We start from the raw sequence: 13,756 nt of genomic DNA, 5'->3' as shown, positions 1-13,756 counted from the left end.
CACAATTTGTCTTTTTGGGATATTTATCAAATTCAGGAAGGAAATTATCAGCGTAAGTGATTATTTTGAAAAAAAGACGGATGATGTGCAAGTCTCACGGTAGCAGAAGGTATAATTATCTGTGCACGTTTCAAATGAGGCACCTTGAGGGATTTTTGCAGCAGAACTCGAATCTTAATTGGTTGCTAACTATAGCACCATTTCATAGAGCATCTTTTTTGGACTGACTACATAGAGGAGAGAAGCTGTATGTCATTGGCCAGCTGGAATCAATTTGGGCCGATTTATGTTGCAGTAATTGACTCTGGGAATGAAATATTATGATACTCAACCATCATACATACTTTATCTGTGCATTGAATGCTTAATATAATATCCCATGTAAATGGTATTTTGCAAAAGGTTGGCGGTCTTAACAATGAATTTATTACTGGCAGTTTTCATCTTGCTATTTCACATAATATTGCACTGTTTAATAATGTAAATGTTGAAGGTTGCTTGGCAGAAAATTAACCTTAATCTCTGTAAAATCCTGATAAAATCAGCTGTTGGCTACATTTGCTCACCTGTCAGCATTTGAAGGAATGAAGATGGGGTGAAGCCAAGACTTCATCAGGGTCACATCCCAATCATTAGTCTGTCAGTCGTTTTCAGGTGTTGCAGGATGTTACATACCTTTATGCCCTGAAAAAGAAAAGCTAAATTACATTGGATATGAAGTATTTTTCAAAAGGATTGCTTCCTGAAAAAAAATTGGGGATTATGATGGGCAGCATGAAGCTGAACACAAAGAGCATTTCAGATTTTCTGTATCATGTGCAAAGTTGGAGAAACATTCAATTAATGTTCGTTGAATTTAGCATGTTTCATTGCATAATAATGCTGACATGAATTGTTCAACTGGCTTAAATAGGTTTTTCCACTGATTTTCATTTGTACTCTGCATCTGATGCCTCTTGTGTCAGTGTCCAACAATACTCAGCCAGCACTGATGGATTTCTGTTGACCTGATACTGCTTTTCCATGGTTGCAATGTCCTAGTGAAACTATGTTTGTCACCGACAGCACCAAGATCAGTGGATGCAGAAAATGAATTTTCAATGACATATTGCACTTCATGGATTTGTATGTTTGAAGCACGTTAAAAGTATGATAGGATGTCAAAGAAATAGGTTTTATCTAAAAAAAGGTATGTGGTAGGAACATTTTAAGGTGATTCTTGTGATCAGTAGCCCAAAATGCATAAAATACACTCAAAAGTGTTCAGGAAGCAAATTGTCCAGTTCTATTATCTAGTCCATGCATGTACTCATCAATACATTCCTCTTCCTCCCTAAGCACAGATTCAATGCACATGTCAGACCACTGAACATCCTGCTCCATCCCCAAGTATTATTCCTCCTGCCCCAACCCCTCCAGTGGGTTGGAGAGGTTCCCAATATCAGTCCCACCCAGAGGGTGTATTATAGTTCACCGGCACTCATAATCAGATATATAGGCTGTTGATCTGGAGACACGAGTTTAAAATGCTAATGCAGCAACTTGTCGTTAAGCAAGCCTGGGTTGAAAATAATGTTAGCTGGCATCAAGATGTTAAGGTAGGCACTAAGGGGCAGATTGAGGGAGTGCAGCACTGTCTGAGGAGCTATCTTTCAGAAGAGATAGAATGACAGAAAGTTTATTAAATAGAAGGATGCTATTCAGTGCTCTGTAACTGTGCCAGTAGCAAGGCATTAACCCAAGGCACCAACCATTCTCCCTTGTGGATGTGACACAACAAAATCTCAAGGAGAAGATCAGCTCTCCATGGTTTGCATAGCAATTTTAATATAGCAAAATCACCCATAAGGGTTCTGTGATAGTACAGGACATTATCACCAATGTATATATTTGCATATATTTAGATAGAATAATAGTGATTGGGTGAGAGCCATAGCCACGCCTATTGGCAGGTCATAACCAGACCCAGGTCAGTCTGGACTGGTCGACCTCGATGTACTACGCTCCAGTCTTGTATTAATAAAAGCTTTGGTTCGAGTCAACAAGTCTTTGAGTCATTTGGCGCGCTACAAGTTCCACATGATTGTTACCAGTCAAAGTAGATTAGAGCAGATGCTCAAAACCATGGTCAGAAGGTTCACTTTAAGGAGTGTCTTAAAGCAATTAACACAATGTTATTACAGTGGCAGAAACACAGTTTCGAATTGATGCTGTCTGTAAGGAATTTGCATGGGTTTGTTCCTGATGCTCCTGTTTTCTGCCATCCTCAGAAAACATACCGGGGTTGTAGATTAAGTAGGGTATTTGGGCAGCATGGGCTCGTGGAATGGAAGGGCCCATTACTGTGTTGTATGTCTAAATTAAACTAAAGGGACAGGGAGGTCCAGGGAAGTAACTCCAGAGATATGGTCTCCTCTACATTGGAGAGATCCTTTGTTGACCACCTTGGATGTGTCTTCCACAGTAGCATGGATCTCCCAGTGGCCACCCATCTCAATTTCCCATCCGATTCCTTTGCTGACATCTCTGTCCATGGTCTCATGCATTGCAAGACCACTGACACATTTGAAGAGCAACACCTCATCTTCCATCTGGGCGTCCTCCAAGAGAATGGCATTAACGTCAACTTCTCCAGTTTCCGTTAAACCACCCTCCCTTCTTCTTCCCCCTGTTGCCTTTCCCCCAGTTCTGTCTCCCTTAGTCTCATTTCACAGAGACAATATCAATTCTCACCTCCGCTCTTACCATATCTAGTTAACACCTTTTGTTGATCTGGACTCTTCCCCTACTCAATCTTCAATCTCTTTATTTTTACTAAGACCAAAAACATCAGTAATATATTTTTACTTCCTATGGACGCTGTGAGACGAGCTGAGTTCCTTCAGCACTTTTGTGTTTTAAGAGGCCAGAGTTGTTGTTATTGCTGTTTTATTGATCAATACCCAACGAGATTTAATATTTTTGGCTGGACATTAATATTACACACTTCCAGTGTTGACCAGCCACACACATACAAAAGGTTACTTTGTTTACCCACATGTACCAAAGGGGCCTAAATATGATCTCTGTTCTACAATGGTTTTTATTTTATCTGATTAGCTGGCGATTGGATCTGATGCCAGACCTGATGCAATTCTGTCATACAAGAGAGATGGTCAACTCGAGGTTTTATATAATTTGAAAGCTGATCGATAATATGAAATGAAGACAGCTCTAGGATCTCTAGTTAACTTGTCTGTCAACACTGTCGGTGTTTGCAGGTGAAGATTGGCTGACGGTGCCAAAGGACTGCTTCTTGGCTGCAGAAAGGAGGGTGGAACGTCAGGCACTTTCTGCACACTGAAGATGCAATTTAAGGACTAATATAATTTTTGGCTTTAGTCCTAAGTACAGGAAGTATAACAGCTTGGGAATTATGAAGAAAGAACAAGAGCAATGCACGTGTTTATAAATTAGCACATAGTTTTAACAGAATAGCAATGAAGCACTCTTTCAACTGCAACAATGACTCCTTCCCTGAGGACTATACAGGAGCAAATGACTACAAAAAATGTTAATAAAGATATAATTGTTATAGAATGCTCTTAAAATTCTAACTTTACAAATACCCGACTTCATCATTCATTCAGTATTTATCATCCTATTGTTGTTTTATCCACAATATTTAGAACATAGTACATCCAACATTACAGCACAGTACAGGCCCTTCTGCCCTCGATATTATGCCGACCAAAAAAACTAAACCTTTCCAACCTCATAACCCTCTATTTTTCCTACCTCATAACCCTCTATTTTATCCATGTGCCCATCTAAGAATCTCTTAAATGCCCCTAATATTTCAGCCTCCATCACTATCCCTGCAAGGTTTTCCAGGCACCCACAACTCTCTGTGCAAAAAACTTACCCTCTCTTCACTTTGGAGAGAATGTCCCCTGGTGTTTGCCACTCCTGCCCTGCAAGAAAGGTGCCTCTCAGAATCTTGTAGACCTATGTTGAGCCTCCTCTCATCCTTCTTTGCTCCAAAGGAAAAAGCCCTAGCTCTGCTAACCTTGTCTCATAAGATTTATTTTCCAATCCAGAGAACATCCAGGTAAAACTCCTTTGCACCCTTTACATAGCTTCCACATCCTTCAGACCACTCCAAGAAAAGTGCAGGGAACAAAACAAAGGACTCTACATCACCTTTGTTGACCTCACCAAAGCCTTCGACACCGTGAGCAGGAAAGGGCTTTGGCAAATACTAGAGCGCATCAAATGCCCCCCAAAGTTCCTCAACATGGTTATCCAACTGCACGAAAACCAACAAGGTCGGGTCAGATACAGCAATGAGCTCTCTGAACCCTTCTCCATTAACAATGGCGTGAAGCAAGGCTTTGTTCTCGCACCAACCCTCTTTTCAATCTTCTTCAGCATGATGCTGAACCAAGCCATGAAAGACCTAAACAATGAAGACGCTGTTTACATCCGGTACCGCACGGATGGCAGTCTCTTCAATCTGAGGCGCCTGCAAGCTCACACCAAGACACAAGAGAAACTTGTCCGTGAACTACTCTTTGCAGACGATGCCACTTTAGTTGCCCATTCAGAGCCACCTCTTCAGCGCTTGACTTCCTGTTTTGCGGAAACTGCCAAAATGTTTGGCCTGGAAGTCAGCCTGAAGAAAACTGAGGTCCTCCATCAGCCAGCTCCCCACCATGACTACCAGACCCCCCACATCTCCATCGGGCACACAAAACGCAAAACGGTCAACCAGTTTACCTATCTCGGCTGCACCATTTCATCAGACGCAAGGATCGACCGAGATAGACAACAGACTCGCCAAGGCAAATAGCGCCTTTGGAAGACTACACAAAAGAGTCTGGAAAAACAACTAACTGAAAAACCTCACAAAGATAAGCGTATACAGAGCCGTTGTCATACTCACACTCCTGTTCGGCTCCGAATCATGGGTCCTCTACCGGCATCACCTACGGCTCCTAGAACGCTTCCACCAGCGTTATCTCCGCTCCATCCTCAACATTCATTGGAGCGACTTCATCTCCAACATCGAAGTACTCGAGATGGCAGAGGTCAACAGCATCAAATCCACGCTGCTGAAGATCAAACTGCGCTGGGTAGGTCACGTCTCCAGAATGGAGGACCATCGCCTTCCCAAGATCGTGTTATATGGCGAGCTCTCCACTGGCCACTGAGACAGAGGTGCACCAAAGAAGAGGTACAAGGACTGCCTAAAGAAAGCTCTTGGTGCCTGCCACATTGACCATCACCAGTGGGCTGATATTGCCTCAAACCGTGCATCTTGGCGCCTCACAGTTCGGCGGGCAGCAACCTCCTTTGAAGAAGACCGCAGAGCCCACCTCACTGACAAAAGACAAATGAGGCAAAACCCAACACCCAACCCCAACCAACCAATTTTCCCCTGCAACCGCTGCAACCGTGTCTGCCTGTCCCGCATCGGACTTGTCAGTCACAAACGAGCCTGCAGCTGACGTGGACATTTACCCCCTCCATAAATCTTCGTCCGCGAAGCCAAGCCAAAGAAGAAGTGTGATCTCACCAGAGATATGTAGAGTTTCAACATGCATAGGCATATCTAGGGAATGGCAGCTAGAGCACATGCCCTGAGTGCCAAGTACAGGTGGCGCCACTGTCATCGCCTCAACCGCACAATATCCGAGTCCCTAGCCCTACAATGAATCTCCTTCCTAGGGGTGCAGAGCTGCCGGGACTCACTTGAGTGCCATTCCAGCACCTCACTGGGCCACTCCAGGCCGATGTCTCCTCAGGCTTCTTCAGGGCCACTTCAGGGGCATTCCAACACCTCAGTCAATGTGGGATTAAGTGGAAAAATGGCCATCTTCCTTCCCCATAACCCCCCCACACAGCTGGAACTGGTTTGCCAGTGTCAGAGCCAGGGAAACGCAGAGGTTCCTGCAGCAGGGGGGTTATGGGGAAGGAAGAAGGACATTTCGCTCATTGATCCTGCATCAAGCAAGATGCTGGAGTGGCCCTGAAGCAGCCTGATGAGATGCCAGACCAGAGTGGCCCGATGAGGTGCAGAAGAGGTTTTCTGGTGAGCACCAGTGGCACTGCACCCAGGCCCAGCACTACCATTCGGTGAACCAGACCTCAGCAGGGGACAGGCAACCCTCTAAACAATCCTAGGTAAGACTTTATTTTACCCTGAAGTGGCAGTAATGTTTATGTTTGAATCCTGCAAAGTGCAAGGGGAGAGATTATGTGCATGGAACGGGAAAAAAAAACCCGCGCCTGACTTGTGCAATGTTTATCTTCACCAGGAGACCCCTGTGTTATCTGTGGCCTGCAGCGGACTCTTGGAAAACACAGGGAGAATCGGAGTTTTCATTGAAGTAAGTGGGGAATTGCAGCAGTGAGAATACATGAGTTCACCCCAAACTACTATGTCCATGTTCTGCTCCCCACTGAAGCCAGGCATAGTTATTCCAGGATGAGAAAGGAAGGTCAGGTACAGGCTGCCCTTCTCAGCTCCACAGTCAGACCAGTTCGGCCCGTCCTTCTTGTGAGGGAGGGGTGGCATTCAGTCAACGTCAGTTCACGGCAATGAGTTTTGCAGTTCTCCGGACAGTGCACTCCTGTGCCCGGCTCTGGAGCGGCTGCACGTCAATATACTCTATATTCAATACCTTGGATTCTCGAACAAAGCAAACAAGTCTAATCACATGGCAGGCACAGAGGCTTTAAACAGAGGAGGGGGGAGGGAAGGAGAAACCAAGAGAGACCTCTTCTCCCCGTTAAAAACCTTTCGCCCTTCCCACTTCTAACCCTGTTACAATTAACCTGGCTGTGAGGAACTGTGCTGATTTAGGGAATGGAAATTCATGACCCCTGAGAAAGTGCCCAATGCAGCCAATCTTGAAAACCGCCCAAATATCATCTTTATGTGTGCTTTTTTTAAACAGGGGAAGGGGCAGAATTTCGTTGCTTGCCAAGGGCAAGCTATCCTAAGCAATGACATGGGATTCAGCCCTGACGTAAATTTTGCTTAAAAATTGGACTGCTCAAGGGCACTATTTTACCTAGATACACCACTGGCAACAATGCCTCTCAACCCTTGAACTCAACCCCCTATTAGTGAAGCCCAACATCCCAGCGGCCTTCCTAACTATCCTATCAGCCTGCGTGACAACCTTGAGAGATTATGCAATGACGCATAACTTTTTGCTTGGAGGTGATCTTGGGCCCCCAAATGCCTGCCCCCAGCACGTCCATCTTGGTTGCTAGTGGACAGGAATTTCTGAGAACAAGTTATTTCAGGCCTCAGAAGTTAAATAGGAAAATCTGCAGATGTTGGCATTTGATGGTGCACACGAAAGAAAAACCTGGAGAAACTCAGCAGGTCACGCAGCATCCATTGAGAGCACAAAGGAGTCACCGTTTCAACCCTGGGTCCTTCATCAGAACTGCGGAAACTCAGGCAATCACCTGAATCAAAAGGTGGAGGGAGCGAAGAAGAGGGAGAGCACAAGCTAACAGGTTAGGAGTAGGAGTTGGAGACGGGGGTAGGGTAGAAGAGAAAGCAGCTGAGAAGTGATTGGGGAGGGGGCAGAGGACTAAGACGCATAACTCTCAGACAGGAGATGGAAGGGAAGCTGGAGGAAGGGAGACAGAGAGATGGGGAAAGAGAGAGAGAGACTGGGGGAGGGTAGTAATAGAATTTAGGAAACACCTTCTGTCTATTAGCCTCTATCCTCAAGGAGCACCATGACCTTTTCACTCTGCTAACATTGGGAAAAAGATACAGGAGTTCGATGATGTGCACTCAGCAGTACAAGAACAGCTTCTTCCCCACTGCCATGAGATTTCTGGATGAACCACAGACATGACCTCACTTTGTCTTTTTCTGAAACTATTTGTATTTATTTTGTTTCTATAAATATTTGCACCGTGTTACTGCTGCAAAACCACAAAAATCATGATGTGAGTTCATGATGATAAATTCTGATTCCATCTCTCCATCCTAAGCAATGACATGGGATTCAGCCCTGACGTAAATTTTGCTTAAAAATTGGACTGCTCAGATTTAGATGCCTTAAAATGTTGCTGCATACAATAGCATTTCCAGTTCACACCTCTGACATCCCACCCCACCCCCCCCCCTCCCCCTACACCCCATATAAACATAGCTAAACTAAATGAAGGATTTATTTGTGGTTTTTCCACCTTGAAATAAATGATAGATCCTAAATGGCAAATCATCCCAATGGGGCCACACGTGAAGCTGGGGTGGACTTTTGACTTTCAAGGACACTCTCGAGGGATGCCTGCATAAACGCATGACGACTCCGGAAAAGTGGGAGGGGAGGGGGGAACAGCACAGTGTGTGGCCGCCCTGTATCCAATTGCACAAAGTGTGTGGGAGGGCTGATGAGGCAGAGATTGCAGCATGTAACACTGAAGTGCGGAAAGGAAGTTGTAATCACGGATCACCAAAATTCTAATGAGTCCATAAATATCTTGACCATTGCAAAGTCAGGCTGATGGATGGTTTGTGCAATGAATTGATGTCAGAATGATCCTCCCATTCCTGATTCATTGACCATCTTCAATGAGTTTTGTCCCTTTTACTTTGGTGACTGTTCTTCCCTCAACCTGGAATCTTCGATTTCAATCAGTAAGGAGTGAGGAGAGTGGTGCCAAATGCATTGTGTCCCCATGCATATGAATGGAATCAGGTAAAGGTCAGACACACCAGCATAAATACCATCTGAAGACCTCGGTCCAATTTCCCGATTAGTGTAATTTCACCCAGCAAAGATCTCTGGGGTGATCTGTCCAAGCCAACATCAATTCTCACCTTTCCTCTTATCATATCCAGCTAACACCTTTTTATCTGTTGGTCTGTACTTCTCCCCCCCCCCCCCCACCCCATTCTTCTTCCTTTCTTTCCCCAGCCTTTAATTCAGACACTTGACTTTTTTCACTCATACCATGAAAAATGGCTCAGGGACAAAAGGTTGATAATATATCTTTACTTTCTATGGACAGATTCGCCATCGGGAGAAATTGCCTGAGAAGTATCTCTTACAGTCAGAGAACGAGAAGCAAAAGAGAGTCCTCTCAGAGTCACTGAGTGTCCATGAATTCATCTCCAGCACACCCGCTGCCACCACAGCCACTCATAATCTGGTCCAAACCATCAGCTACCCAGGCTCCAGATCCAAAACTCCAACACAAACAGGAAACTTTTGCCCCCATGGCACCATCTCGCATCCCGGTTCCAATACCTGATACTCCTTCAGCCGGTCTCGAGCCAGTCTCCAGCTGTCTGCCATCTGGTGTGAATCCTTCAACTGCAGTTGCCAGCAGCCCGCTGCCTAGGTGTTCTTCACCCGCAGAACACCTCGCTGGGTCATTGCTGTGGTCACCGTCCCGCGGATCATCTTGTCTTCTTCTCCGTCTCAATCGAGGGGTATTCTCCCCGTTTTCTGGTGCCCTGCACCAGTGCTCTGCTTCCCCTGAGTCTGCAATCCCTCATAGCTGTTTCTGATCATAGAGGCCGGCATCTTGGGCGCAGATCCCGCAGTAGCAGAATTTTTAAATAAAACCACCATTAACAGCTCCATTAACAGACTATTTAAAGCCAGCACAGAGCTAACAGCAGTCAAGCTGGGCAGATGGACCCCATGGAAGGGCTATGTCTCCATTCCGTGCTCTCCATGGCCCCACACTGTTACAGCAGCTCTGGCAGTGCCTCCATTTTCAAAGATATAAAAATAACTTTTAAAAAGTGGGGGGTGCTTTCATGTTTCACTCCCTGGAAAGCAGCAACTAGCCAACCCAATTCCTAGGTTTCAATTTACTTTTATAACCCAGGGGAAATATATAGTTTCCTCAGATAAAATTGTCAGGAGGTTGAAACTGAAATAGTCCCTCAAACCTGCTCCACCATTCCACTGCTCACTTCTCTATATCCTTTGTTTCCCTTTCTGTCCAAAAATCTTCATTTCATCTTCATTTCACCCTGACATCAACAGTGATGAAGTGTTTATAAAGGCCAATGTTGAAGCATATCAGCTCCTGTCTAAGCGGTGACATGGATCCATTCCAGTTCACCTATTGTAGCAACAGGTCTACAGCAGATAGAAAACATAGAAACATAGAAGATAGGAGCAGGAGTAGGTCATTCGACCCTTCGAGCCTGCTCCGCCATTCAACGAGATCATGGCTGATCTTAAAGTTCAGTACCCCGTCCCCGCCTTCTCACTAGCTATACACAAAGCTCTGGAACACCTGGACAGGTTAATTCATCAGCATTCTCCTTATCGACTAGAGTTTGGCATTTAACACCATCATCCCCTCAAACTCAAAAACCTGGAAATCAACATCCCACTGTGTAATTGGATCATGGATTTCCTCACCTCCAGACCACAATCAGTGAGTATTGGCAAGGACATCTCCTCCACAATCTCTATCAGTACCGGAGCACAGGGCTGTGTTCTTATACCAAAACTAAAACGCTGATTGTTGACTTCAGGAAGGGAAAGCCAAAGGTATACAATCCAGTGATCATTGGGGGATCAGAGGTGGAGAGGGTGAGCAAATTTAAACGTTATGAGGCAAGAATGAGAAAAAGTAAAGTGGAAACATATTGTTATGAGCCCAAAGGACCCCAAAACCCAGCAGCATAGGCATTCACCAAGACAATTAGTTACTTAAACAAAAATTGATTTTAATTATCTTTAAACATGAAAACAGAATCAAACTTTAACTTATCTCTATTAACTTAACTAAACCTAACTTAACCCCTTCTTATTCTAAGTGCATGTGTATGTGATGCGTGTGTAAATGTAAGAAAAGTTCTCTGGTTGCAGGCAATTCTTATACTGTGCACAGAATTTAACATGTATAAAGTTCACCAGGCTTTGGTGCACGAAAGGTAAATGTTTACCACTCAGAAAGGTTCTCGTAGGGTTTGCAGAGAGAGATTTGTTGTTTCAGGATTTCCACAACTGAGGTACCACCATTAGTCACCTCAATGTCTCGCTGATGAAACTTGCCCCATCAGGGTTCTCCAGATGATAACCTCTTTCTTTCAGGCTATCACAGAGTTCCTTTCTGTTCCACTTATTCCAAGAGAAACACCAGTGAGGTGGATGGCACTTCCAGCCATCCACCTCTCTGGTGTTTGTTTCAGTTCCTACCAGCTTTTCCTGCTTGTTTCAGCTATCTCTCTCTCTCTCTCTCTCTCTCTCCCTCTCCCTCTCCAACTGCCAGAAAACCCATGTGACTCTCTCACTTGCAAAACTCCTGACCTTCTCCAGCAAACAATAAGAGTTAGTCTTGGTCAAGCACCTTTCTGTGCACTGTCAAAACCTTTGCAAAGAGCTTTTATCAGCCAGAACATCTCCTGCTTGTTGCTTTAATGACATCATTTTAATTAGCACCTACTTGTGAAATGTTCACAGCATTCTCCATAGTTTCTGTAAATTCACTGAATATGAATTCTTCAAAATTTCAAATAATATCTGTTTTAAAGTGTGGGCATGTATGTGACCTGCTCTAATTTTACCAAATTTATCTCCCAAATATTCTATTACAATATGTTCAAGGGAGAAAGCACAGAACTAATGTGGAGGAAATTTAGGGACTATAGGTTCAGGATAGGTTTTTCCCACTGGGACAAGGAAAAGATGGTAGGAAAAAGGAACCATGGTTGATGATACAGTTGAGGCAAGAGGAAGAAGGAAGCATGTATTAGATATAGGAAGCAGGAAACAGGAAGGGTTCATGAAAAGTACATGGAAGCCAGGAAGGAGCTTAAAAAGGAATTATGAGAACTTGAAGATGGCATAAGAAGACCTTGGCATGTAGGATTAAGGAAAATCCCAAGGCGTTCTATGTACATGTGAAGAACAGAAGGATAATGAGAATGAAATGGGGCCACTAAAGGATAAGGGAGGCAACATGTACCTGCAGGTGGAGAAGGTTGGGGAGGTCTTAAATGAATACTTCAGTATTCACAAGAGAAAAGGACCTTGATTAGGGTGAGGTTGAAATAGAAGAGGCCAGTGTGCTGAACAATATAAGTGTTGGATCTTCTTATATCATTAAGATTGATATATCCCCAGGGCAAGATGCGATGTACCCCAGGTTGCTGTGGGAAGTGAGGGAAGAGATAGCTGAGGCAGTATCTATAATTTTAAGCCCCTTTCGTACAGTAAAAAAAAACAAGTGCAAAGGTAGAGATTCTCTGCCCTTACATTGGGAGACTTACCTCCATGAATGATCCGTGGCATATTCCTCTCGGGGAAGGGTCAGCAGTGGAGCGCTGCGCTCCACATCCTGCATGAATGTACAGCCACTGCAAACGGCTAGCAGGGTGCAGGCTGATGATCTCACGGTGATCCATCTCACTCTTCCCGCCCCTCTCCCTCCATAAACCCTTCAGGGCAGGGGGAGCCGGTGAGGGTCATCAGGGTGGGGGAGATGCCGGCAGGAGCTGTCAGGGATGAGGCAGCCAGTGGGAGCCATCAGAGGTGGCAGGCAGGAGCCATCAGAGCACAGGTGGCTGGTGGGAGCCATCAGGGCAAGGGGGACTGGCAGGAGCCGTAGGGCAGGGGCAGCCGGTGGCACCTCACTGGGCTGCTTTGGCCTTCGGGGCCAATCATCAGCACCGGCAGCTTAATACATGGCAGAGCAATGGCCGTCTTCCCTACCCATAATCCCCCACACAGCTGGAACTGTTCTGGGAAACACAGAGCAGTTCCAGCTGTGTAGGCGATTATGGGTAGGGAAGACAGCCATTGCCCTGCTGTTTATTTATGACGGGTGACACCATGGCAACAGTTGCCCTGCCCACAGTGGCTCTGGATGACGCACCAAGGCAACGCTCTGCATGAAAGCTGCACTGGAGCAGCCTTTAAGCACTGGTTCTTAAATGGGTAAGTTTAAAATTTTTATCTGCCTCTGCAGCCAGCATGAAAACACCTTTAGAGTCCTCTGGCTACAGGGGAGGTGCAGGAGGATTGGAGAAGGGCAAATATAGCCCATATTTTAAAAAAGTAATAGGGAGAATCTTGGGAATTATAGACTGGTGAGTCTTACATCAGTGGTGTGCAAACTATTGGAGAGGATTCTTAAGGATAGGATCTATGAGTATTTGGAGAAATACAGTCTACTCAAGGATAGTCAGCATGGCTTTGTGAAGGGAAGGTCATAAGATCTTTATGAGACTAATTGAGTTTTTTGAGGAGATAACAAAAGAAATTGATGATGGTAGGGGAATAAATGTGATCTATATGGATTTTAGTAAGGCATTTGACAAGGTTCCCCATGAGAGACTCATTTAGAAAGTCTTTACTTTTTAAAATATTTTTATTGATTTTAATTAATAACAATTTTGTACCATACAATTATGGAATGTGCTACAGAGAAAAAAAAGGAAAAGCAAAGCACTACAGGCATAAACATACAGTTGAATTCCCAAACCACAGATAAAATAATAAAGAATGGACATAATAAATTTAACTTTTTATATTTTCCAAACCCCTGACCCTAAACCAAGTTGAAAGTTAATGTTGATAAAACAATGTAGCTCACTCTGAAGTGGGACAACACCATGCCAAAATTCTGTATTAAAGCACTGAACCTAGAGATTAGGTTAATGGGCCCCATTACATTTGGAATCTAATATTTGAGTCATTAATTGTGTATCTAATTTTTTTTCCAAATTTAATCAGGACATTATGTCTCTTATCCATTGTGCATGAATAGG

General features: G+C 44.5%; 1 long non-coding RNA gene across 2 annotated transcripts in view; it reads right to left on the bottom strand.

The window, feature by feature from the left end:
- Positions 1–13,756, bottom strand: part of LOC138741866 (uncharacterized) — a 57,905-nt gene that overhangs the window by 22,914 nt on the left and 21,235 nt on the right. For both annotated transcript variants that reach the window (XR_011343827.1, XR_011343828.1), the window contains exon 2: positions 567–684. This is a non-coding gene — a long non-coding RNA (uncharacterized lncRNA). The remainder of the gene's footprint in view (positions 1–566; positions 685–13,756) is intronic.

Source organism: Narcine bancroftii, chromosome 8 (assembly GCF_036971445.1).
Source record: "Narcine bancroftii isolate sNarBan1 chromosome 8, sNarBan1.hap1, whole genome shotgun sequence".
NCBI lineage: Eukaryota > Metazoa > Chordata > Chondrichthyes > Torpediniformes > Narcinidae > Narcine > Narcine bancroftii.
Note: the sequence above shows the minus strand (reverse complement) of the source record. Positions and strands in the feature narration are given on the sequence as shown.